This window comes from Amblyomma maculatum, chromosome 1 (assembly GCF_055883805.1).
Source record: "Amblyomma maculatum isolate TAMU_Amacu chromosome 1, ASM5588380v1, whole genome shotgun sequence".
NCBI lineage: Eukaryota > Metazoa > Arthropoda > Arachnida > Ixodida > Ixodidae > Amblyomma > Amblyomma maculatum.
In genome coordinates, this window is record NC_139344.1 from 367,247,301 (window position 1) to 367,274,553 (window position 27,253).

Sequence of the window (27,253 nt, forward strand, 5' to 3'; positions counted from 1 at the left end):
GCTCTTAACAACAACAACTGGCATACATTTTGTACCTCCGTACCTCAGTCTTGGGGGAAAGCCGGCGGGTAATGCTGGCACTCAACGGCAAAGCTTTCGTAGAGGAGGTCGTTAAGAGTTAGCATTTTTTACTGTTGCTACTAATGATGAAATAGTCTATTGTCTGGGACAAGAGACTCTTGAGTAGCTTGAGCAGTCGGTGAAAGAAATATTTGGCGCGGAACTATAGAACGAAGTTCCATTCTCAGCGTACACAGTATCACGGGCCTCTACACTCCGCCACTTTGACTTTTTTCAGCACCTTAAGAACTAATTTACAGATAAATATGCTTATTGGAATCTGTAATTGGAAGTTTTGAAGATATTTTGGCTTTGTGGTTCCTATAGACACCGCATTAGAAATCCGGTTCACCGATCCACGAACATTTTTTTTTTTTTTTTTATTTCGCCTCCGTTGAAATGCGGCTGGAATACGATTTTGCGGCTGCGCGGCTTTGTTGCTTTTCTGGACGTATGCCACTCGATCTTGCACAGCATTATTACCAGTACACGCCAAATTTTACAGCGCGGAGCGCATACTGAGTAGTGTGCCCGGTGTGCCCCAACCAGCGTGCGACACCCCGAGTCAGAAGTTTATACCGTTTCCTCCGCTCACGGGCAATCGCCTTATTTAGCTTCTTGGCGTCTGTACGCCAATGGCCCCATAACAAAACGAATTTCAGTTACATTACTCTCTCGCAGCCAATATCTCCTTCTCTCATTCTCCCCAGGTTCTCCCAGCAAGCGGTACGCTTAGGTTTCCTTCGTGATTGTGGCAGTCTTTCTCGCCGCCCTTGCGCTTATTTTTATTCTTGTTCACATCCGTAGTAGTCGAAGCATCGCATGAGACCACTGAAGTCACTAAATGAATAAATCACACTCACTGGGATAACAAAACGTGAACGCAGAAGGAACACAGCGGCCGCAACATATACGGCGTCAGCTTCTGCGCCGACTCAGTATTAGATCCCGTCGGCCGCCTGGTGGCGCCACATGTCTCAGCTAACTCCATTGCAGGTTGCCTATTGTGTGGTCTTGGAAGAGTGGCACTGTTTACCTTTTTTAGTTGATAATAATAATTAGTTCACAGGAAGAGAAATGCGTAGTAGCTGTGAAACTTGTTTATATGAACACCTGCCCCGCGCCGTAATTGAAGGGATGAAGGTGGGAGTGAAAGTGGAAAGAGAAAAAGAGGAGCCGTAGTGGAGGGCTACGGGGTAATTTCGACCACCTGGGGATCTTTAACGTGCGCTGACATCGCACAGCACACGGACGCCTCTTCGTTTCATGCAGCCGCTCTTTATAATAAAACACTTGCTCTGTGGATACATGAACCGCGCCGTAAGGGAAGGGAGGAAGGTGGGAGTGAAAGTGGAAAGAGAGAGAAAGGAGCCGTAGTGATGGGCTGCAGAGTAATTTTGACCACCTGGGATTTTTGGAAAGTGTAGGCGCAGCATCTTTTTCACTTCTTGGTGGTCACCTGCACTTACGATTAATGGTGTATACATCTGGAGGCATTCGTATGTCGCCGATTCTAATCTAATCAGCAGATTTAACTAGATAAATATAATCTGACTAGCTAAATGGGAAGCGATATGGTATGACACCACCCACAAAAAACGGCTAGGTGACAGTTTTTTTTTTCTTTGGGGCGGGGAGAGAGAGAGAGAGAGAGAGAGAGAGAGAGAGAGAGAGAGAGAGAGAGAGAGAGAGAGAGAGAGAGAGAGAGAGAGAGAGAGAGAGAGAGAGAGAGATGGCACGTTTTCTTATTTTGGGGTACGTAAAATGATCGCCACTGCTCTTGGCTGCAAGCTTTGGGGGCAAAACAGTCCATTGCACTTCTTGTTTCCGTTTCCCCCAGCTGAAAATGCTACTCACGGTCATGAAAATATGAAGTGAACCATTTTGTTATGGATTCGTAAATGTGGTCTAAATTGTTGTTAATTTTGGATTTCATACCTCATGAAAGGCTTCAACAAAGTCCATAAAAATATCGGTCTGGCCATATGGAAAGGTGATGTACTAATTTAGTCAGCTGAGATGTTGTCGATAACCCTTTCCGGAAGCCGTGCTGGATTCTGCATAATTTATATTTTTGTAGGTAAGACTGCAGGCATTTTGATACTACGTGCTCAAGTAGTTACGAGCAAGTACTTATTGAGACAGGACGGTAATTTGCTAAGTCTACCGTCCTGCTATATTTAAATCTCGGGATAAATTTTGCTAGCTTCCATGTAACTAACTGAAACAAACCATTACTAACAGAGTACTCAAAAAATAAGCGCGAGGTATTTTGAGTTTTATTCTGCTTATCGTTATAGAAATTCGGTTTTGATGCCATTGGGCCCTGGGCATTTCTTTATGCCCAGGTTATTTCTTTCTTCTTTATCTGGTTATGCCCAGGTTATTTCTTTATCTGGTTATTTACTCCTTATTCGGTGATTACTTTATCACTTATGGCTGGTCTGTCTTCGGCAGACCTGAAATTTGGACTGATATACCATCAATGCTTTACCCCGCCGGTGTGGCGCAGTGGTTACGGCGCTCGACTACTGTTCCCAAGGATTTGGGATCGAAACCCGGGGGCCGCCTTTCGATGGAGGTGAAAAGCAAGGCGTCCGTGTGCTGTGTGATGTCAGTTCACGTTAAAGAGGCCCAGGTGGTCGAAATTTCCAGAGCCCTCCACTACGGCGTCTGTCATAGCCTGAGTCGCTTTGGGACGTTAAACCCCACAAACCAAACCAAACCATCATCGCTTTAGCAGACTGAAGTAAAATGCATCTAAGGCTTGAGCAGATGGCTAGTTGTTCCCGCCTTTAAATGCTTTGGATTTAGTCGACGAGATACCAAACCTCCAGATTTTTGCAGGTGCCTTGGTTAGAAAATTGCGTAAGTTAATTACGAAAAACTTGTTTTGGGAGAGAAATATATTTTAATGGCAACAGGAGATGTCTGCCTGGTGGTAAGCCTAGCATGCTACTCCTTTGGGAGTCCTTCAATAAAGTCGCTACTCATACGATGCGTGGTTTCTTTTAGTTGGACGCTGGAATTAAGTGTTGGAAATCTTACGCTTTCGCTTTAGCTTTCTTTTTCGCTTGTATTGTTTCCTGGCGTAATCCAGGGATCAGTTTTGATAAAGTTCCTCGCATCCGAATGTTTGGCAACACTCACCCTCTTCCGTACTGCAGTTTGCGTCTTTCCATGTCTCCGCTAATTCGTTTATATCCCATCTGGCTTTCCAAGCCACCTAAATGGACCAGCGTTAATAAGATTTACAAGCGTTGTTGGAATGAGCCCTCGTTAGAGTTCCCTTCCAGCTATTGTACACTACACCAGGAATGGGCCCCGAACGTACGTTCCACTTCCTTGTACCCACAGTCGCATACGTTATCTAGTTGATCGGAGTATGGCTTTTAAACGCTTGCGTAAAAAAAAAAAAAGAAAGAAAAAAAAAAAAGGAACGCTGGTTGCCATCTCCCGTGGCAACGCTGGCCGTCCGAGTCCCACCGCAGGTTCGCAGGAGTTCCCGTTTCCAGGGAACATAGTTTCGGTAATAAGAGGGCATGAACCCTCTCGCCCCGTGTACTTCCTACTTTGCGGGAGGGAAATCCCCCGTCGGGTTCGTTGCACTCTCCAAAGCGCTACGCAAAGCGTGTAAGGTTGAGCGACTCTGCCGCGCACTCTCTCCATTCATTATGTATATGGATTCCGCGCGAACGCTCCGGGCGCTCGCGCTAACCACGGGGAGGTGTCTCCGGCGCTTGGCGCTTCCACGCCGGCTTGGGAGCTGCTGCCGTCGCGTTGCGAAGATCGGTTTCCGGCTTCTAATAAGCCCTGTTCGCATACCAGCTGGTCGTTTACCTTGTTGTTGTTTTTTTTTTTTTTCTCTCTCTGCTTTCTCTTCTACCCGCTTTCGCGGTGCGGCGTTTGCTCTAAATTGAGCTTCTAAGAATGAATCATCGCGGAAAGAGTGCTCGAAGAGAAAGTTGCTGCCTTTTCCGGTGCCGAGAGGCAAAAGAGGCTGTAGCTTCGCCGGATGAAATGCAGCGCATCCCCTGTTCGGTAAACTTGTTCTGCCTTGCACGCGCGTAGGCAGCTGAGTTGGCTATCGCGTTCTTCACAGGGGTGAGTATGGCACCATGGACTGAAGGCATTATGTTTTCTTCTAACTGAGTAGTTCCGGGAAGAAGTTAATACTGCTTGTTTGCCTGTGTGAAAAGCGTTGCCTGCTTGAGTACGCGTTTATTACGCGTTATTGATAGCCCGTTTCCAAGTCCAAATTATGCCCAAATGCGACGGGAGGCAACGCATGCATTTTAACCTCGTTTCGATTATTTTTGGCTTCGCTTCCGTGTGCGCTGCTTTGCACTGTTACTGATGTAGCTGGACGCGTTGACTTCTTCTTTTGCACGGTGGCTATTCTGTGTAATGGCTGTTCAAGCGCACTTACCACCATTCACGTCTCCACGGTTAATGAATGCGTTCAGAATGCCCGTTCCGATGGGAAAAAGCTCCTACTTTCTCCACCCCAAAAAAGCGCAGCGCTGCTTTTTGCTTGAACCATTTCGTTAGTTTCAGTATGCATGTAATGTCATCTCTACAGACGATGTGGGGAGCCGGTAAAAAAAGAAAAAAGGAAACGAAATGAAATGGGTCGGAGCAATTTACTGTGTGCGCTCGCATTTTGTGCCGCTCGAGGAAAAAGGTACGTGTTCTTGTTGTGCAGGTCGGGAACTGTCATTGAACGTATAAATACTTGCGATGACTTGGCTGTAGTATTATTCTCGATTCACAACGAAAACGATTATTGAATCGCGGGACCGCCCTTAATTTTGTCTGTGATTATTTTTCTTGGTCGTTTTTGTTTTGCTGTGTCATTGTTTTTGTCGTATATTTATTGATAGAGAGTTGGTATTGCGATTAGCGGTTGCATGTCCTCTGTCCTCGGCTCCGCCCCTTTTTTTATCGGCTTTGAATATACATTACCTTAAGGAAACCACTTTAGCACATGCTCATGTCCAACGATTTTCCCTTCCAGTTGAAAATGGTAGTGATGGGATACCCCATTTCCCATGTTCAGCATGTGATTCAGGACATGCCGAACACGTGAACACGTCCACGTTACATGTGAACACGTAAACCTTCAGGTTTACGACGTGGTACCAAAGTATGAAAGCATACAACCCAACAGACAAGACAGAACTGGCAGAGCTATCAAAGCTGATCAATAGGTACTAAGTGTCCGACATAAGGAAGTATAACATAAAAAAAAAAAAAAAATCGAGCGTGTTCTAAATAATGGTGGCAGCCTTAAAGTGGTGAAGAGAAAATTAGGCATAGGTAAAAATAAGATGTATGCGCTAAGAGACAAGGCCAAGACGGGCAATCATCACTAATGTGGACAAGATCTTCAAAACAGCCGAGGAGTTCTATATATACTGACCTTACAGTGTACCCAGAGGAGTCGGAGATTAATGAGATGGGCAATTGGTTAAGAGCAATTATACATTCCGCCAGTAACGAAGGACGAGGTTAAGAAAGATTTAGGATCTAAGAAAAAGGGGAAAACAGCTAGGGGAGAATGTGGTAACTGCATATTTGTTGAAGAATGGCGGGAGGGGGGGGGGGGGGGGATATAGACATTGTGCTAGAAAAACTGGTCACCCTTTATATGCAATGACTGGTTGCATCGACGGCACCGGAATTATGGCAGAATGCTAACATTATCCTATTTCATAAGGAAGAGAGCGCAAATGGCTTGCAAAACTACAGACCAATCAGCTAACTATTATGTACAAGATATTTACTACAATGATCGCTAATAGCATCAGAACAATTTTAGACTTTGATAAACCGAAGGATCAAGCAGGTTTTCGGAAAGGGTGCTCTGTACTATCGATCATACCCATGCGATCAACCAGGTGATAGAAAAATAGAAAAATGTTAGGAGTATAGCAAGCCCCTTTACATTGCATTCAGTGATTACGAAAAAGAATTTGGCTCGTTCGAAACTTCGGCACTCATGCAGGCATTACGAAATAAGGGTGTAGATGAGCCGTATGTGAAGGTACTGGAAGATATCTATAGTGGCGGCACAGTAATCATAATTCTGCATAATGAAAGTAATAAAATTCCTGTAAGGAAAGGTGTCAGGCAGTGAGACACGATCTCCGCAGTGCTATTCACAGCTTTCTTAGACGAAATATTCAGACTTGTAATGGGAGCAGTTAGGGATAAGGGTTGATGGAGAATACCTCATTACTGATGACGTTGTCTTGCTAAGTAGCTCAGGGGGCGAATCGCAAGTAATGATTGATTACCCAGACGTGAAAAGAAGAAAAATACATAGGCCTAAAAATTAACATGCAGAAAACTAACACAGTGCTCATCAGCCTCGGAAATGAACAGCAGTTTACAGCAGGTAGCAAAGCACTGAAGATGGGCAATAGTAACCGCAGATCCAAACCATGAAAGGGAAATAGAAGAATAAGATTAGGATGGGCATTTGACAAATACTCGCAAATTAGGACTAGCAGCTTATTGGTATCGCTCAAGAGGAAAGTATACAACAGTTGCGTCTTACCTTTACCACCTATGGGGCTGAAACGTGAAGGCAAACGAAGTGGGGTCTACTTAACTTGAGGACAACGCAGAGGGCTATGAAACGAAAGATGATAAGTTTAACGTTAGGAGATAGGAAGTGCGCAGAGTGGGTTAAAGAAATAATTCGTGTTAATGACATTCTAGTGGAAATCACGAAGAAATGGGCATGAATAGGGCATGTTGTACGAAGAGAGGACAGTCGATGGTCTATATGGGCAGCAAATTGGATTCCGAGGGAAGGAAAGCAGTGGGCGGATGAGGTTAAGCAGTTCGCAGGGGTGAAGTGGATGCAGCTAGCACAGGACCGGGTTAATCGAAGTAATATGGGAGATGCCGTCTCCTTGCAGTGGGTATAGTCCATCTGATGATGATGATGAAACCTTCAGGTGCAGTATACACCTTTACCCATACAGAAGCTCCACGTTACCTTTGCCATGAACGTCATCGTATGTCCAAAGTGCCGTCCCACGAGTCTCGTTGGCGAGACCGGCAGAAAATAAAAGAGAGAGAGAGGGATATAGAGAGAGAGAGATAGAGAGAGCACATAAAGATTACGCCGCTTCATGAAGCACCTACGGTAATGGCTTGCAGCGCCCTAAGATTGTGTTTCTCAGCGTTGGGATGCTCATTAGTTTTGTGTCTGCCGGTTGCATATGAAGGCACACACCAAATTCTGCAGTTGTACTCGCTGTATCGATATTTTCCGTGCACGTCAAATATCCTCAGTTAGTCGGAGAGTTACGTCATTACGCCGCGCACGCGTCTGAGCCCGAGTTGCAGTCCTTGGAACACAACAATGTAATTTTTTTTTTTTATGACCAGGACAATGCGGTCGGTTCAAAGCGACGTGACCGGTTAATGGGACGCAAGCTGGCGCAACTTCGGCGCGCGCACGCTGCTCGTCACTCTCCGATCGCGTGCCGTCGACTTCTTGGGCGCGCGCGCGAACGCACGTAGTCCTGCATGGCTTGCTTGCGACGCCGGGCACTGAACAGGCAGGCATTAGGCAGAGTGCACGGTCTGGAGTGGCGGCGGCAGGACTCGTCCGACGAGACGCCTCCTCTAGCGCGTGCTTGCTCGCTGGGCTTTCCTCTTGCGCGCTCTCTCACTCGGCCTCGGGAGCAGCGAAAGCGACCGCCTCTCCCAGAGACGCCAGCGACGACCGTGTCAGCCGGCCGGTCGACCATTAGGCCGGCGTCGCCGTATGCAGCATCGCTGCCGATGGTGCTCCGCGATGCACGCTCCCTTGAGGTCCACGTCCGCTGGCGGCCAGCGGTAATGGCGGACCCCGAGGGGGGTGATGGCCCCCGCTTAGGGGGCCGCACTTTTGCTGAGCGCCTTCCTTTGCGCTCACTCTTTGCAAGTGGGAAAGGATTGGCACTCTTTACTCAGTCGAAGGGAGAATCTGACCGTGCGTCGCATTCGCAGCAAGCTGGGTTCTTTTCACAGGGAGCGATGTACTCTAACGAAAGCCGGAAATGGGAAACTTTTCTACGGGCCCTCCGCGGCCAGACGAAGCTGCAAGATTGAAGCAGTCGAACCAAATCGCCCATTCGTGCGCACGACATGCACACAGCGAACCTCAAGCTCGCGCAGTGTAAAATGACCGCCGAGGGCACAGTCTCTGAAGGCTGCATATTCAGGGTAAGATGGGGAAAGATTAAATGGGAGATATTCAGCGCTTGCTGAAACTTCATCGGGAGACATTAAATAAGGCTTTTAGCGATAGGGGCAGGGGTGGCACCAAGGAGGCTTCGGAAAAAAAGACTCCAGGTAGATTTTTTGTGAAGCGCGGAGTCTAGAACCTTTTGGCACTCGAATACTCGACCAGGTTACCTTCACGACTCGGGTTTGTTATTCATGCTCGACCTGCCTGAAGTTATAATTTCAGCTCAGTGCATGTGACGGTCGATGGAATGTATGTATGAGCTGATCAAAATAGAAAATGGGTGGATGGGAGGGTTGAGCGCGGTGTGGGTGAACGCAGGTCGCTGGAAACTCGCTGGGCACAGACGGTCCCTCCTGATTGAGGAGATTCGCAGGCCATTCTTGGACTCTGCACGGTGAAAACCCCCATATTTATAAACGGGCGTCGCTGACGCTCCCGCGCGTCGTCAGTGCGTGGGCGACGACTGCGGCACCTGAGCACGTATACGGGGCGGTTGCGTGCCCTCCTGCACGGTCCCTTTTGCGGCCACAACTTCACACCTTGTCCCCCAAGGTAGCTTTCCCGCAGAGCTAAGGAATTGTTCAGCAAAGCAGTTTGCGACTTCTTTATGCCCGCTTGGCGTTTGCTTATGTGCGTGAAACACGCGCCGTTCCTTCGCGTATTACAGTATTAGCATAGCACATATTACTGTGTGATGGTTAACAGGTGATTAAGCGCGCATTGTTTCGGATTGTGCAGATGTGTTCGCAGCATCTTTATGAATTGGCAGCCACCTGAGCTTTTAGAATTGCGTGGCCTGCCTTGATTGCCTATTTTGAGCTTGGACGCCTCGTTAATTGTAATAACGCTCTCTGCCGCCTCCTGAACGCCCAACAGTGAGCATCCTGTGTGTTGTACTATACCGAGTGCGTGTCTTTCGTGCGCGCACATTGTTGAATTTACATTTTGCGCAGCTTTCTCAAGGAACTTATCAGCTTCCGCCGGCCTTCTTTTATTTTTCTTCTTGGAGGTAGGGGGAGGGGGGAGTAAACGAGTGAAGGGCCGGTGCCGTATCTCATTACATTCTAGAACTCACGCGGAAACAGTATAGGACGCTGAACATTCTTGAATGAAAGTTCTCGACGTAGACGGGGGCGCTGATAACGAACAGGTGAGCCAGCGCTTCTGTTTTAGCGGCGTTGCCGTGACCGGATCTCGTTGTGAGGGTATTCAGGCTTTTTGTACAGGCTCATTCATTTCTAGCTATAACACGGTTGCAGCTTTCAAAGCAACATTGCGTCCGACGTAGGCACGCATCGAAGCAAAGCCATGCAAGAGGTACCCGGAGGTGTTGCTGTACATGACCTGCCACTTAGTTTTATTGCGTGGCCGGAAAAAAACGCAGTGACACTTTGGAGTGTGCACTGGAGTGTTTCGGACCTTGGAGCCCGCCAGTGTTGTAGCCTTTCTCTCGTGCCGCTGTGCAGTACAGCTGGATTCGAAGGAGGAGCGGAGGGTCTCCGTCGTTGGTGGCGCGTCGCGCATCCCGCGCTGCCGGCGTCGGGGGCGGTGGGGTCTTCTTCGTTCGTGGCCCCGGCCCCGCGCGGCGGGTGAGGTGAAGGCCCCGCGCTGGCATTTCCACGTCTCCATCCTCCGCCAAACCTGTTTGGGGCGTCAGCGCCGTGATAAGGAGCCTTCTGCTCTTCCCCCTCCTTCACCCTCCATCGACGATGATTCGTCCCCGTCGACGTTCTCGTCTCCCGCGCGCGCACGCGCACCCATGGTGGTGGCACATTATACGCCGTTTCGCGGCTGCAGTCGCGACTATGGGAGTTGCCCCGACCCGCGGTAACTGCGGCGTCAAGAACTTTGGCTCTTTCTTTAGATCGCTCCACGTCAGCAGCGATCCGAATTTTACCGTACGAATGGGGTAACTGCGCTAAAGAACACAGACAAAGAAAAGTGAAAGACAAGACGCGCGTACAGTCTTTCATTTTCGTTCAAGTTTTTTTTTTAGCGTAGTTGGCCTGTTCGTACGATGAATGTCAACCAACTAGCCCAACTTACCTCTCTTATATAATCCAGAATTTCATTATCTGGTCGGCGCGAGTCTCTTCCTGCATGCAAACTTTGCCAGGAACACATAGAGCTATCGACGACATATTGAAATCTGCTGCAGATGACAGTGTAGTTTTGTTTGTAGATACGTCACCGCATTCTTAGGCCTCCGATCGCTTGGACGAGAGCTGTCGCGCGCTTCAACGCAGGAGCACTGCGCTGAGATATTTGTCGCTACGCAGCTCTGGGATTGTATGTTAGTATATAACAAGTTCCCCTGTTGGCTTGAAAGGAGCGAGGGAATGAAGCACAAGATTATTACGGAAAGAAAAGTTGTGTATAGGGAATGTGGTCACTGGTCAGTACGTGCCTCCGAGACAATGAAGATCCCGACCCTGTTCCACGGCTCGGGATTGCAAGTCGGAGTCGCCAGTGGCGGTGCAAGTGTGGCTGTGAATTGCAACGATAGGAGACGCAGAGCTATTCGTCACAGATCTTCACTCGCTGCACTTTCGTGGTTCGCGGCCTATCTGCACTGCAGCCGATTTCTCTGTCGAGCAGCATGTAGGGAGGGGCAAGCACGAAAATCTTGTCCGAGAGCTTCTTCTTGCGAGGCATCGCGAGATGCCGTTGATAGGAACGGTATGGCGCGGACACGTGCTCCTCGAGGGATATGGACGGAGGAAAGACGGAGGGCGGCGTGCGTGCGCAGTGCTTGTTCTATTCGCGCGCCTTCTACGAAGAAACAACACCGCGCGCGGTGCTGACGACAGGAGGCGGCAGGAGGAAGTTAACCACGTCAGCTATCGGTCACCTCTGCACAGTTCGTGTACTACGGTTTGCCATAATACGCGCACTGCATTCCACTCACGTAATTGCATTACAAGCTCTTGGATGCGCGCTAAACCGTGGACGATGACCCCTGTGGTTGACGTCGCATGTACACGAAAAAAGAAAAAAAGGGTGGTGAAGGGTTGTGGGGAACGTCGCTTTGGCGAAAAATAGAGGTACTGACTTAGTGAAATCGCGGGATTCCAAGAAGCGCACGTGCCATGGAGCGTCGAATCTAGCGACGAAGAGGGGATATTAACAGGATACACCGACCTTCTGTCCATCTACACCGTGCGATGCCCCCTCGTCTTTATTCGCCCACGCAGTATCGCGGGGTAAATTGAAAAGACTGAGAGCAGGCGCGTAACGGTCTCCCCCGCTTCTTTTGCTCGCTACGGTGTTGCAACTCTCAACCGCGCTGCTGCTGGGTCGCTTCGCTTTGCGGTGTCGAATGAACCCCGGCGGCGAGTTCTTTCCAAGAAATCTCGCCGCCCGCGACAGGATTCCCAAAGTCCGTCGTCACGGCAACGGTGAAACGAAGCACGCGGTAAGCAGCCCCCCCCCCCCCCCCCCCCGCCCCAACCGTCCGCGGGCACGACCTTGAAATCTGCGTGCTTCTACCGCACTTGACGCGTGCCCTCATTGCTCCCTTTTTGTATACGCGGGCGCCATACGCAGTGCGCGCTGACGGCTTCGCTTGCCAACACCCACATGCGAGCTGCGGCAATTCTCTGTTGGGAAATTGGGAGAAAATGCCTCGAGGGTCGTGGCTGGCTTGATTTGCAAGACGTCGAACGCTAATAATGTGCCGTGTTCGTTTGTTCTTTCTCTCTCCCTCTCTCTTTTTTTGTCTTTTGTTGTTGGTGGCACTGTTGTTCCTGGGTGCTGTGGAGTCGCTACTGCGCACTTGAACGCGTTGTTAGGAAACAGCTCCCCTACCCCCCTCTCTCTCTCTCTCTCTCTCTGGAGGTGTTTCGACCGGTTCCACGAAAGATTGATTGTTGCTTTTCGGGCGAAGTGTCGTTACATAGCGGGCTGACTTCGTCTTGTCGGCTTGCATGGCTTAGCGAAGCGTAAGAATGAAACGAGAGCCTTTGTTTTCGTGGAAGGAGCCTGAGGCATGTTCGGATTTCAGTGATTAGAGAGCTTGTGGCTCGATTTTGTCCGCCTCTTCGATTTTGACTCCCCTGATGTACCTAATGGAATTGTTATTTTTGTGCACTCTGAAAGCACCGAACTTAGTTGCTCTCTGCTACGTTTTTGCGGAGTCATGAAGTTTTTGTTAAGTCATGCTTGGTGTGGCGAAGTTACGTGGAAAAAAAAAGAAAAGAAAAGAAAAAACGTTTTGTTGCTGGTTCGTTTGTGACCACTTGGTGGCCCTTTTTTTTTTTTTATTTCGTTCCTTCCGGTTGCTTATTGACGCCATTGGTTCGTCGAATCACCAGTTTCCGGGCGAAGTATGTTGCAGTTTGCCTAGAGTTAACGACGTTGGTAGCAGTCGTGGTTTGTCGTCACCGAGAAGATCTGCCTTCGCCGCTAGCTTTAGACACTCTTTGTCACATTGGTGTGTCTTAAGCGGCTGTGGCTTTGTGGGTCCTTTGACTGGGTCTGTCGAGGTATACGTCCTCTGTAGTCACGTGGTACAGTGGTGTATTCCGAGCCAGAACGGACAAAGTGTGGCGTGGTTCTTGAGGTACTATCTGCGTTGCCATGGTCCTCGGCCCATTCAAGGGTAGCCGTTACTCCCTCATAGCAACCCTGTAGTGTGAGCCATCAGTGTTACTCTTTTATGTTATAATCCTGTTCGCCATGGGGACTGAATACTGTTGTTATTCTCGTTTCACACTTCTATTCATTTCGAAGTAGTAGTTGGTCCGCTCGTTTGATGGTGTGTATGCCATCAACTCTGTCGCTTCTTCGTAAGGGGAAACGGCGAAAAGAGTTGCCCCCGTCTCGTCCGTTTGAAGGTTTTCAGTCCAGCATACTCTTCTGCGTGGCGACCCAGCATGAGCTTTGATCGCAATGAACTGAGTATCAGGAAAGTTTGCTGTCGAGAAAAGTATGATTCACAAAAAGAGCATCAGCCTTGAAATTCTTTCTTCTTGTTGCCGTTGGTTACAGTTTGCTGGCGACGAACCGACGCGTTCAGAAGTAAGCCACTTACATGGCACGGTGCGGAGCCATTTATTTTTAACTTCTCTTTAATAGGTCCCACCATAGAGCATCCAAACTAGCGACTAATATGAAGCGGCTTTTTTTATTTCGTCCAATTTCTTCTTATCGTTCATGGCCCACAGGCGTGGGCTGTGATGAACTGCTGCGGAACGCTAACCACTCAAAATCGCGTGGGATAAAAAAAAGAAAAGTGGGTGTTTGAACTTAAGCCACGATCGATCACTGAATGCACAGCGTCTGTGTCGCGTTACTGGCACCGCTCTCCATTGGCTGTTTCTCTGCTCCCGCAGTCGCTGGAAACAAAATCTGTTGGAGCTCTTGGAAAGCCGCCTGTTTCCACGGGCTCGTGCGCCTCTCTAGACTTTGTCTTATTTTGCAGTGAAATTGTTTTTCTTCCTCGTGCACTGGTTTAAACAAATAAATTAGTTAACTGCATCTTAAGCTTTGTGGGGCTTTAAGAGTTGGAGCAACTACGCGGTGTCACGAGGTAAAAGATGCTATTCTCGCCTCTTCCGGTACTCGTATCAGTCTCTGTATTCGCAGTCTGCGAAAAAAAAAAAAAAAAGCATCTTAATTGCGCGCAATTTATTTGCCAGTGGCATGTGCTTCCCGTAGGGAAGCGTTGCGCGAAGTTTTTATGTACCGGCGCATTCACCATCCGGTATCCAGTGCCAACCGTATAAACGGCGATCGTCGGCTGTTGGACGGTTTCAGCATATCGTTACCGCGTATAGCGACCCCGCCATGGTGGCGCAGTGGTTAGGGCGCTCGACTACTGTGTCCAAGGATGCGGGATCGAATCCCGGCCGTGGCGGCTGCTTTTCGATGGAGGCGAAAAGCAAGGGGTCCGTGTGCTGTGCGACGTCAGTGCACGTTAAAGATCCCCAGGTGGTCGAAATTTCCGGAGTCCTCCGCTACGGCTTCTCTCATAGCGGCTGAGTCGCTTCGGGACGTTAAGCCCATAAATCAAACCTTGCCATATAGCGCTATTACGTACCGCTGCCGCTGGCGGGAAGCTGCACATGTCCATAAATGAGCTTATGCGCAAGGTTACTTTCAGTCTTAATAACGAAAGCAAAACCTAGTTGTGAGCTTAAATAGTTAATGATTTCACGTGCTGTCGCTCGACTGCACGTACAGTTCTATATATACCGTTTTACCGCAACACCATTATTTTGTACACATCAAGTAACGGCTTTAAGTCGTCCTATCTACAGTGCTCCGAAGTGGTTTGAGTGCTCTCGTTTAATGTAAACCTGTTGTGCATGTTACTTGAGAATTGATTATGACGCATGTACACTGTAAAAAATGTGTGTGAAATTACAGGTATTTTTAAAGAAAATTTCTGTACCAATACAGAGAATATCTGTTCTACTTCATTGACCGAAACACGTTCACGAAAAAAACAATAATATTCTGTTTTCCAGTTGAAACCTTGATTGGAAGGCAAACATTTAGATATATTTTTGCCGTCTGTTTTATTTTCTACTGCAAATTGATTTTTACTTAAATAGCAGGTAAATTCTGCATAGAAAGCGAAATGGTACGAAAACCCTGAATACACTGTCCGATGATCGGCTGCGTAACAATTTCGATTCGAAGTCAGATAACTAGTGGCGCCACATTGAGGTGCGTTTTTGTTGGCTCCCTGCTACAGTGTTACCTGTTACGCCTTGTTCTACTTTTCGGTGGCTAGACAACGGCTGTTGCGAGGCCAACCTTATGGGTGCCATCGAGTATTTCCAGCGCCGAGACATATTCGTGAGATGTAGCTGGCAAGGCTTTCGCCCTAAAATAGTGTTCATTGAAGAAATTGGCGCCTAATGCAATTTAATTGTTGTTACAGCCAGAAAACGTGAAATGAAAGACAAGTATAAAGAAAGGCTTATTTGCATTTGCATCATTATTTTTACTGTGACAGAAAAAAAGAGCAATAAAACAAAAATGCGGTATTACAATCTTTTTTTGTCAGTTTTTGAAAATTATCGATCACTTGTAGACAGAAAAAACTGCAAAATCACAGAAAAATTAAAAAAAGAAAACATAACAGAACAAAATATTTCTGGCAGGACAGCTGCCAGAAAATTTCTGTACTCTTCAACAAAATTTTTTTTCAGTGTACAAGCCGATATATATATATATATATATATATATATATATATATATATATATATATATATATATATATATATATATATATATATATATACCCGGTATATATTTTACTTGTGACGAAGGTCACTAATAAATAAAAAGCAGCGCACAGTAGTGAAATTCTTAGCGTTATCTGTCTCCTTTTCCTTCGCATTCAGCATCCCTGCGAGGCTGCTCACTCAGCCGAATTTATTTGCTGTTAAAGGTTAACGTAAGCTGTTTTAGAATTCAACTAAATTAAAGATGTCGAATGTGTGACGGCTAAAGGTAAATCGTACAAAGCCGGTTGGCGCTAGCATTTAAATTGACGACGTGATCCCTGAATAATACTACTTCGGCATTCAGGCTTATGCGAGGTACACAGTGAAAGTGCGAAAGTAGGGACCCGAGTGGTGACGTCATCTGTAGAAGTGATGTATTTTCAACACAGCTTTTACGTTCCTAGAAACGTTTTCTCCGACAAAGAACAACGCCAACGAAGGTAAAAGGTCGCAGGGCGTTGTTTGGTGGCATCGGGTGACTCGCAGAAAGAATTGGGCGAATGTTGTTAAATTTCGAAACTTGACCCATAATGATCTCTACGTCTAGTTTCACCGCACTGCGGCAGTGCTGTGAGGAGAAGCCTGAAGATTGTCGCAATTTTAATTGTAGATTACGTCATAACTTTAAATTGCAGACCGAAACCACTTCTTGAGTTTAATCTACAAGTTTCATATATTCTAATGCGCGCATCTCGGAAAATTGTCAAAAAAGCATTTCAGCTTCCCTTTAACGTGGATCGGTCCAATTTACACTTGCCATGCCGCAGCCTTTTGCCTGGCAACAGAAGCAATTCAGTCGTCTGCGGAAATCAAACAGCATTGAGTTGCGTAAAGTGTATTGCGTGTGTGTCACTTGCCGGAACACCTGATGGAGTCTGCAGCGTGTCACCTCACGCACGACGCCATTTCGGATGTAAATCACGCGTGTGCAGAAATCACCGTTCCCGCCCTATTGCAGCGTGTAGCAAGCAAGCGCGTTGCGCAACTGAACGCCGCCGTATAAGCTCGCCGACTGACTCACGCGTCCGTATAGGCACGCGTATACATACACAACGCGTACTACATCCATAAGTACGCACACATGCATGCAGCACGGGCATGCAGTTGCGTACCACAGGTAACCTGCTTGCCTAACCGCAGGAAAGTATACAACAAGTAAAGGAGCAGCCGTGAGTATAAGTAAGCAGTGGCAAGCGCACGGCAGCAGCAGCAGTGGCTCTCTCTCTCTCTCTAGTGTACCCATAGGTGCAGAAACAGGTTCTTCCCGCACTCGTGGAGTTTACTTTTTGGGACGCGGAAACGCGCTTTGGCGCGATTGCCGCCGTTGACGTCGAGCTCGTGCGCCGTGTACGGGTGCCGCCGCCGCCGAAGGAGGCTAATTCCGACTCTCTGCGGCTTACATTTTGGCGCCTCTTCTCGCGCGCGAACCGTGTACGGGGGGACGAGCCGCAAAGGAGACGGGGACAACCTTTTCCTGCTCCGCGCGTATCGAAGTCGGTGCAGCGCCTCGTATAGAGGAGGCGCTGGTCGGTGGCATCACGCGTCCCAGCCGCTGCTGCTTCGGCAATGCGAGAAGTGAGATTTAAAACAAGGGGAAAGGAGGGGGGAGGTAAGGATAGGATCATGGTAACCAGGGGTATCTCCATACAGAAGCGGCGAGTCTACTGGAGAGGACGTTCCTTCTATAGGATATTGTGTTCCCTACATTTTTTTTTTTTTTTTTACATGCCGCGGCTACGCAGGCTGACACACATATGATGCCATATGGGGGCGGCAGAGGGCGATACTGAGGTGATCATACAGGTACACTATCGAAATAAGCCGCTCCGCGGCCTACCTTCATGGATAGCCTTTTCATTTGACTGACCGATGTGGACCTCAAGACATTTCACATTGGCAGAAGGTTCTAAAATATTAATATTCTTTGACCGTTGCAGGTTTGGAATATTATCTCTTTTCAGCTTTTCTTTTTTGTATAATTCCGAAAGCAACTCACGCTTCTTTACGTGCAGATTTTGTCGTAACTTCACTGCTAGCAGCTTATGCACCGGCGACTCGGGCGGAGTTTGTATCCGTAAAGATATATAACTGGTTCATAAGTACTGGTCTGCATGTGCGCTGCGTTTCCCCATGCATGCACCGCGCTTGAACACGACTTGCTTGCTTTCGAACTAAGAGCACGATTTCTTCGTCCTACTTGAGCGCTGCGAGTTGGCAGTACGAGAATAACGTCATCCCCCTTCACGAACCCGTGTCGCTTGTTACGTAATGCTTCCGGATAATCAGTCGCTCTTTTTCTGGGTCTCTCTTCTTTCCCGTTACGTATACGTACACGTCCGCAGAGATCATATTATCATATATATATAACACCCGTTTTCAGGCGCACCAAAGCTACGAGCTCGAAACATCTCTTTATAGCTCTTATGCGTGCGAGCACCGGTTCGGGTCGAGGAAAGCGTCTGTCCTACTTTTCGTAAGCGACTGTAACAGGAAAGTCGGTGCACTTTCATCTCTCATCCTTCTGTCTCTCTTTTTCCGTTCTTTTTGTTTTGGTGCGCATTTCTTGGCGCGCTTTTCTTCGCGGGCCTAAAACTTTCTTTTTGATTTGCGCTCTTCAAGACTGTCATTTCGTCCGCGAAAGTTAGGCCTATGTAAAAGAAAAAAAGGTAAGGAGGGAAGGGGAGGGTTGACATGCGGTGGGAAAAGACCATCTCTCTCGCGATATTCTCGTGCACGTTTCGGGGCGATGCGCTGCGCGTGCGTTTAGCTATAGTCAAGTGCGTTTGTGCTCGCGCTTTTGCCGAGATGGGCGCGCTATTTCGAGGGCCGAGAGTTTGTTCACCGCGTATGTGGGGACGCTTCTAAATCGGGTCCGTCGTCGTCTTGCCGCGTCGTAGACTGGAGAAGAGAGAGAGCGAAGGGTATAGCGTCCTTTTGTTCTTGGTTAAGTACGCGCCGTTCTGGTGCTTGCGTTTTGTTTTCGGCGGGAGCAGCAGTTTGTGGCGTTGTTGACGATCGGGCGCCGCCTGGAGTTGGTGAGAGCTTCGAGATAACACACGTTAGTAAACACTGAGGCCAACTGTTTCTGAAAAAGAGAAAGGACTGCAATCTGGTTGGCACAAAACGTTATTAGGCTTCAGTCGCTGCTAAGATCAGCTGCTAAGATCAGCTGCTAAACGGCGAAACCTTGTCGCGGTAACTGATTCACTCCAAATGCAAATTACTCTATAAGGAGGTAAAAATGGAGTAACGCTTCTTTTTATGCACTCTGTGGGGTGTGAAGTTATGCTACCCTTGATGAATTTTGACCACTAATTATGCGTAGTGGTATATACTGCTGTTAAGGAATGTGTCCACCTCAAATAATAATAATTTGACGCATTTAGGAATGGAGGCACGCGTTTAACTGCGGCACCAGGGTATTGAAGTTGAAAAGATTGGAACTTGCTTTGAATTCTTGCTGACTTCGAGAGCTTTGGTGTGAAGAGAGAATCTACGTCTGTTTCTGTACTCCAGCTTTTCATATTGTTAGTGTTGGCAATAAACCGAAGGCTTGGGAAGCATCTGCCCATATTAGAGAATGCACTAGACGTGTTGTTTCCTTTTCACTCCATGAAGGCAACCCATGTTTAGAGCGATTCCATAGGGCATTGGTGGCGCGGCACGTAATTTGCCAGTTAACGAGAACTGGTCGTGTAATGAGGCGGTTTGATTTAAAAGCGGAATTTCCCAGTGTTCTTGTTCAGTCCAGTCTTTAAGGTAACCTGAACACTGCGTCGTCACAAACATCGTAAGTACAGCTTTCAGGGACGTTGCTTTCAATTTTGTACTAACTTTGTAAGGTACTCATGTTTAGGGGAATGGTCCAACCTTCCGTGGCGTAAGAAATGAATGCTTGTAAAGATTTTCCTGCACTCGCACCTATTAGCTAAGACTAAAAATATGAATAGCAAAATAAAAGCACCCCGTCGAAAGATGATCCGCGGATATGCTCATTGTCATCGTGCGGTCTCATATTTTGCAGAAAGAAAATGGTTCGTAAACAACTGCTCGTTGAAAACGTGCGCTATCCAAAATTTATGGGTATGTGATTGGCATCAAGGAATTTCCGAACGCTGTTGCGCATAATGCCTGCTTGTTGCACATATGATGCTGAGATTTGCCAGCTTTTTCAGAGCTAAAGTGATCACTAGTGATTACTGGTTACTTTGTTTACATGTATTGTGATGCTCGCCACATTGGTATGCCGCGGAAGCAGTCTTTGTACTTAAAAAACGTTTCCAATTTATCACCGGTACTATAATTTTACTTAAACAAGTAAACAAACCAGGGAATTGCTGTGAGCTTCACTTCCCGCCAATCGTGTATAGCTTATACAATCGTTTATATAACCGCAATCGGTTATAGCTAATCCGATCATCCACATTTGCTCAAAACATAGCGTGGAATAAAGTAAATTTTTGTTCTCTTTGGTTATGCACGAACTCTAGTAAACGATGAAACAACTACTTTCGTGTCTAGGAAGGGTGCATCATTACCTTAAAGCACCCTTCCTGGAGCTTTCTGGAGGGTGCGAGAAAATGCACCTTTAAGGGTGCGATTCTGTTAACAGTGCATGCTGCTCTGCAGTATGGTAAACGATGTAATTTGAGCTGCGCGTTATTTTCCTTTACTTTGTGCGTGACTTTCCGTTGTTGTTCAGTGTGCGGCCTCCTAATGGGAAGTCGGGGAGGACATCTGCAGGCGCCACTGCAATCACGGCGAGCACTTATTGCTGTTTACTTGCTGACTTGTAGAGCATGTCATGCCGTCGTATACCTTGTGCTAGGGGAACGCACGTGACATGTTTCGTACTCCATCCGTGCGCCGTTTAGCGTTGCGTGTGATGTGCATTCGATGTCAGTCGGTCCCCTTCGATGATGTAGTAAATGATGTATTTGTATGCTGTCCGCGCGAGGAAAAGCAGCGGCTTCGAGCTGGTGGGGAAATTCACAATTCTGGATATAGTTTGTAACTGACGAGAAGCTTAATTGAGTGCGTCCTCTGAAAGACAGGCGTTTGAATTTGATGCTGCCGATGAGCATCATGCTAGAAGTTAACACAAATAAAAAGTGCTGTTTGAATAAATTCGAGTCAGAAAAAAGTACCTTACCGTATTTTTTTTTTTTTCTGGCGTTCACAGGATCCAGTCGACCCTCTGTATCGCACCCAAGCTTGTCAGCTGTACTGTCTGGCTCCGACCAAGCATTCTACGTCAACTTATAGGTGAGTAGCCTGCTAGCGTCGAGTCACGGGCCGAGAAAAACGTAGTGTGCCCGGTCGTGTGATAAAGAAACATTATGAAATCTAGTTCCCAAAGCACTATCCTACTCCACTTTGTTTAAAAAAAAAAGTTACACTGTTAGCAAGACGAATGACGTAAGTACATTGCATATAAGCGATGCCCTATAAAGCCATAACTGACGCGGCAGCGGCCCCGATATTTTGTGCACAAGAAAAAGCAGCTCGTTGCTGCTATACATGGTTTAGAGAAACAATATTGCACCCTTTCCGTCTCTATAACCCCTCCCCCCGGAAAAGGTGCATTGAAGTGCTGACACACCCTTTAAATGAGTGCAGCTATAAGCACTATACACCCATTAATAGGGTGCATCGGTACCTCACTGCACCCTTTTTGGAAATTTCTGGAGGGTGTAAGTTATAGACGCGTAAATGCACCTTTAAGGGTGCGATTTTATTTACACTCACAAATGATTTTGACGCTAATGCGGCGTCCAGCTTAAGCTTTGTGTATTGTTCAGTGCTTACGTTTTGTTTTCGTCTGCTTTCCGTACTGGGTTATGAGCTAGCATACGTCATGCGTATACGCCAGTCTGCGCTGTTACAGGCGTGTAATCCTTTTGGGATAACTAAAGCTTATTTCTTGGTATTAGCGCGTCAGGCAACCTCAGCAGAACTGTAACACACTGCAGCAGTTCTGAAAACGAAAAAAAAAAAAAAAATACACCAAAACAGAGGGTGTTGCGAGGAGGAGCCCCTCTCCCATTGCTTTCGCCGCCACTGCTTGGAAAAACGATCTAAACTCGTCTGGCGTCGTGCCTCTGAAAAGCGTCGTTGTCTTCGCCTCACAGCACTGTTTGCACGCGCTCGCAACTCGGTCCACTGCAGATGCCGCATCGAAAGGGGGGGGGGGGGGGGAGGGACCTGCCCAAGTACGATCTGGAGAAGCTCCTGATGATGACAGCTTCGAAGAAATTTGGGGGAGCGCCCCCCTTTTTTTTTTCTACTTAATTTGCATGAACCCGCGGAGGTCGTCGGTCGACACATCTTGCGCATGCGCTGCGACTTGGGAGTAGCGCGAATGTGGTGACTGTGACATCTGAGTCATTTGCAAGCGCCGCAGGCTTATACCTTTGAAATTTATTCTGCGGAGGCCACTGGTGGCCTTCAGCCTTTGAGGCGCCGTTGAGCGTCGTGGAAAAGGGAAGCGTTTTTAAAACTTGAGAATAACATGGCGATGCGGTGCGCATGCTCGGTGTGCCGGTATTCGGAGTCCCCACCGGTACTGGAGAACATGTCGATGAATTCGCTTGTTACTATATATAACGGCAGAAAACTGTTGAAGGGATGTGCTAACCTCTGAAGCCCTTTACGGACAGGATATAGTTTGCGATAGGCTGACTGGCCATGTCGTGGTCGTCTTGTGGACTTACCTTTATCTCTCGGCGCGAAGGGCGTGGTTAAAGAATACATGCCCCGTTCGTCTTAACCCGGCGTGCATCAACCTGTTCGGCCCACGTACTGCTGCATTTCCTGGAGAGAGAGACAGAAAGAGAGACACATCTTGTGGCAGGTAAACGTCCGGCGTCTCTGCGGCCCGCCTCCAGTGAATCCGGCGCATCTGAAAGTCGTTGAACTGTCCGTGGAGCCATATATGCCTAGCTCTTGGATCTTGCAAGCCTTTGGTGACAGAGAGGCGCTCTCACCCTCAGCGTTGGTACGTTAAGAATTCGCGAAAGCGTTGTGCATCGTGGTATACGGGGCCATTTCGTATAGTTTGCGCAGGTTATGTGGTGACGGCGTAATAGCCTCGTTCTCATCGGCGCAGCCGGTTTTCGTTCTTCGCGTCGTTCAGTGCCGAAGGAGAGTTACGACTCAGTCTCAGCCGCTGCCGAGTTTCCTGCAATTGATAACGACGGCAGGGGGCGAAACATGCCACGCGCGTGTGGCTAATTGTTGTGGCAAAGACGACGGAGAAGGGGTTGTAAAAGGCCAGCGGCGCTTGTTTTGACTCGGCGTTAAGCGGTGCGCGTTTGCGTCGGCGGTGATGGAGTGTATGGCTGTAGACGTAAGCGCGTCGTTCAGTCCTGTCGCTTGTTGTAATGTGTCAAGCTGTAAGAGCGTCAGCTGGTGGGTAGGTGGTTGCCGTTAAAAGTATCGTTTGGATGGTCCCCTATAGATAACACTATATAACGCTCGCTCTCGGAACTCGTGTAGCGATAGTCGTATACTCGCTGCCCCTATTCAGGAGGCCTCAAAGGCGGACGCCAGTATGAGGTAATTAATATGCTGTATAATGATATTGTATAGTGCAACGTTAATGCTTTAGCAGGTAAATTTGCATGTTCCAGAAGCCTTCACGGGGAAACATGAATACTGTGCCACTTGCTAGCTGTAATAGTGTGTATAAAGCGAAGGACTGCATGCGCTGTATGCGTAGCAAGTGTGTACTTTTTTTTTTTATTTCAGCGTGCTGATGTACAGTTGGTCGAGCGGACATTCATGTTTGCAGTGGCTCGTGGTTATTCCTGCGTGAATAGTATAGAAACTCATTGGACCTCAACTTTCCTACGCTTCACCGATTTCTTGCTTTGCGCGCATTATTTTAGGTTCAGTCAAGCGTTTCTGTTATTTTTATGCTTTCTGTGTGAATAAGTTCCGAAGTTTATTTCGTTATTTTCAAAAAATACGTTGCGTGGAAGAAGCTATATGCCAGAGCGAATGTTCATAGGCCGTAACTGTAATTGTTCGAGTTATTGCGTTAGCATTGGGGTGATGGAACATGAGGTGACACACACGCGCGCGAGTAGCTATAGGCGCAATAAACGTATTAGGCGCTGACTTGAAATGTTTTTGCTAAGGCCAATTCTAGTTCTGAGGCAACAACTATAGGAGGAAAACGAAAAAAAAAAAAAAGAAAGGAAAATAACCTTCGCACAGCTTAAGGCACCGACGATGCACCCCCTAATGAGCAAAGGAAACGTCCCTTGGGTGAAAAGCATGAGCCTGGTCGCGTTCACAACCTTCTGAACAAGAGTTAACTTGACTAGAAGCAACTTGTTGGTATAAATTTGCTTAAAATCCTATGCACGATCTGCATAACTCGTACGCCGAAACGCGTGGTTGTTGATCGCGCCGGTCTGATAACCCTTTCGCTCGCGCCTGTGCCCCGCCTTACAGCTGACCGTACACAGTGCGTGTATAAGAAGCGACGGGTGGTGTTCGCGGCTCGGGCTGTTATGAGACTCATTTGTCTTCGTATAGACGGCTGCTTGGCAGAACCAAGAAATGGCCCTTCTTGTACCCTGTGTACCACCGACAGATCTGTGATAGATAACAGGTTTCCACACTATGTGCAAGCGTTGCTAGCTCGTTGAGAAGCAAGAACAACCGGCTCTTCAGTATAAAGGAACGCGTTGAAAATCGTCTTACAGATGAAAATATCTATAGCATGCTGAAAAAAAAAAAAAAAACTGCTTCGAAAAGGCGGGAAAAACCATTTCTCTCAGCGGCATACGATGAGCGCCCCACGCTTATCGCGCGTGTGTTCGTGAGTGTGCTCAATCGTCTGTGCGTTTCGGTTACGCGCCGACCTTCTTTCAGCGGCGCGCTAGCACACAGAGCGCGCGTTGCCGGTCAGGCTGCACTCCTACTCATCTTTTATCGGCGCTTATCGGCGCCACTTTTAAGTGCTCTCAGGGCGGCCGAAGACGGTGCCGTTCACACGCGAGGGCTGGACACCCTCTCTACCTTTTTCTCCTCTACTTCTGTAGATTTTACCGCGCCATTTTTTTTTTTTTGTCGATTCGAAATGCGTCCAGCCGCCGAGGGAGAATTAGGCAAGAGCGGTGCTTTTCTTGCACTAGACGCTGTGTGTAAAGTATAATCTAGACATGGGGCGCACCTCCTGTCTTACATTGAAAAAGCCGCGCTTTATTGAAATTTGTTTACATTTTAACAGAGCTGTATGGGTAGGATGCCATAAGTCGGAAAATATTTTTCCCATGTGCCAAGGGGGTATATAGTTTCCAAGGCGTGTGAACTGGAGTTAAAGCTGCTGATATTTCTTTTATTGGTCTGTGGCGTGAGACCACTATTCGGAAAACGAAAATCCGACACATATGCTGTACAGTCTGACATCGTCAGTGAAATTTATTGCTAGACAAGGGATCAAGGCGTACAAGTCGCATTACATGTGCCCGATAGACTTCTGCTCGTGATAGCAGAAAGGTTGACGCCGGAACCACCGCATACTGAAATGAAACCGCTCCGCAGCACATTGTTCCCGCCATTAACTCTTTTTTATTGAAATTTTAGACTTCTGATTGTACACCTGGGGCATAATAAATCAAGGAATAGCTTTTAATACGCTATAAATTTCTCATTTGTAGTGTAAATGGCGTACTGAGAAGAACTGCAACTGATCGTGGAGGTTAGGAACAACTAAATGGGTCTGGTTTGAGATAAGAAATTTTCACACACGCCAAAGCACAGCCATGCCCACACCCCGAGGCGTGCAGCCACACCACCCCATGCGCGGAGCTCCACATTTCCGAGCCCCACCGCCCCACTCTCCCAAGCCCCGCAGCCACACACTCCTGAGCTCCGCAGCCCCACGCCCCCTAGCTCCGCAGCCCCACGCTCCCTAGCTCCGCAGCCCCACGCTCCCTAGCTCCGCAGCCCCACGCTCCCTAGCTCCGCATCCCCACGCTCCCTAGCTCCGCATCCCCACGCTCCCTAGCTCCGCATCCCCACGCTCCCTAGCTCGGCATCCCCACGCTCCCTAGCTCGGCATCCCCACGCTCCCTAGTTCCGCAGCCCCACGCTCCCTAGCTACTCCCGAGTTCCGCTGCCCGACACTCCCGACATTCCCGAGCTCCGCAGCCCCACACTCCCGACCCCCTCAGCCCAACACTCCTGACCCTTGCAGCCCAACACTCTCGACTCCCGAGATATATTTTCTCCTCCCCACACTCCCGAGCACACAGGCGCACGCTCCCTCCCACGCAGCGACATGCTCCAAGTAACCACTGTATAGCATGGGAGGACGATGGTTATGCTGTGATAAATCATTTGCACAGCGAGTGAATACTAGCCGTGAAAGACGAGGCACAAGAGAGAGCCAGAGCTTTCAGGTCTGTGAACGGATTACTCCGGGCGAAAAAGCTAAACAAAAATATGCAAATCATTAGGAAGTAGCTCTGACCGGTGGAAGGCATATGTCAGCTAGTACACTTTTTGACCTGTGCGCAAGCATCGAAACGAAATTGGTGCAGGAGGATATGGTAATCTTGCTTTATAGTAAATGTCTCATCAACAGGACCCTACGTTTTTAAGATGCTACAATTCTGGGTCGCGGAAAAACATGGAAGGCACGCGAAATATTTTTATGCCCAACTCCAGATAGCAAAACTTGGGGATTCGTGTATAAGTACACCTTCTAGTGCACATGAAATTGATTTTTTTTAAACATTACATGTGCATTCCGTTGTCTGGTTTGACGCATGAGTGGCGGTTGTGAAAACCTCCAATTGTTACTCCAATCATTGTGCTCTGCAGTTCTCTCCTGTGTTCTTTTTGGCCGGTGTTAACTCCTTCAAGTAACCACACCATACAGCAAGCACGTTTTGCACGCACACAAACTCATTTCTCGGACCACCGGTCAACAAATATTCACGAGGTCCTCAGTCTGGGGGGTCTCGGTGGTTATTTTTTCTTGGCTTGTCTTCAAGTCATAATGAATGTGCTTCCCTGGAACGATTCTGCTGCGGAGGAAAGTGGAGTTGCACCACGGAGGGCCGGACGTGGAGAGCTGAGAGGGTACCGCAAGGGTCGAATTGATAAAAACAGGGATATGGCGTTAGGCAGAGGCGAGATATTGATCTCCGTTAGAGGTTAGAAGGCGAGAGCGTCACGTGGCGGGTGAAAGTCATGAGAACCGAGCGTGCCTGTCCTTGCACGACTTATGACGCAGCATTTTATTGCCGCCGTAAAAACTGCGCGTCGTTATGTTGCGCGCTCGTTCGCGGTGTGTGCGTGCGTGTGCGTGGAGTAATAGTCGGAGCACGCGATGCGTGTTGGGGCGGCGGCCGGAGAGACAGACGGCGGCCTTGTGTGTGTTGACTCTCTTCTCTCGCGGCGAGGACGAAGCGCGCGCGCCGTTCGCGGCTTCCGAGGGGTCAAGGTCCTCCGCGCAATCTCGTTTGCCCTGTCGCTCTCCGTCTCGCGGCGGCGGCAGGAGCGACTTGCGCTGGCGTTGGCGAGAGCTAGAGAGCGATGGCATCGCCCAGTGCGTCTGTCCGTTGCCCTTTGTGTGGCGGGCGAGGCGCGCTCCTTTTGCCCCTGTTCTCGTTTTCGCTTATTCCCCAGGTCAAGAGAGAAATTCGGTGATGATAAAGATGGATGGAGGCGTTACTGAATTACT

General features: G+C 48.2%; 1 protein-coding gene across 6 annotated transcripts in view; it reads left to right on the forward strand.

The window, feature by feature from the left end:
- The window catches only part of LOC146208067 (solute carrier organic anion transporter family member 74D-like), a 190,170-nt gene that overhangs the window by 64,144 nt on the left and 98,773 nt on the right, over nt 1-27,253 (forward strand). For all 6 annotated transcript variants that reach the window (XM_084591741.1, XM_084591739.1, XM_084591740.1 and 3 more), the window contains one exon: nt 20,732-20,814. The gene's annotated coding sequence lies outside the window, so the exon portion shown is untranslated. The remainder of the gene's footprint in view (nt 1-20,731; nt 20,815-27,253) is intronic.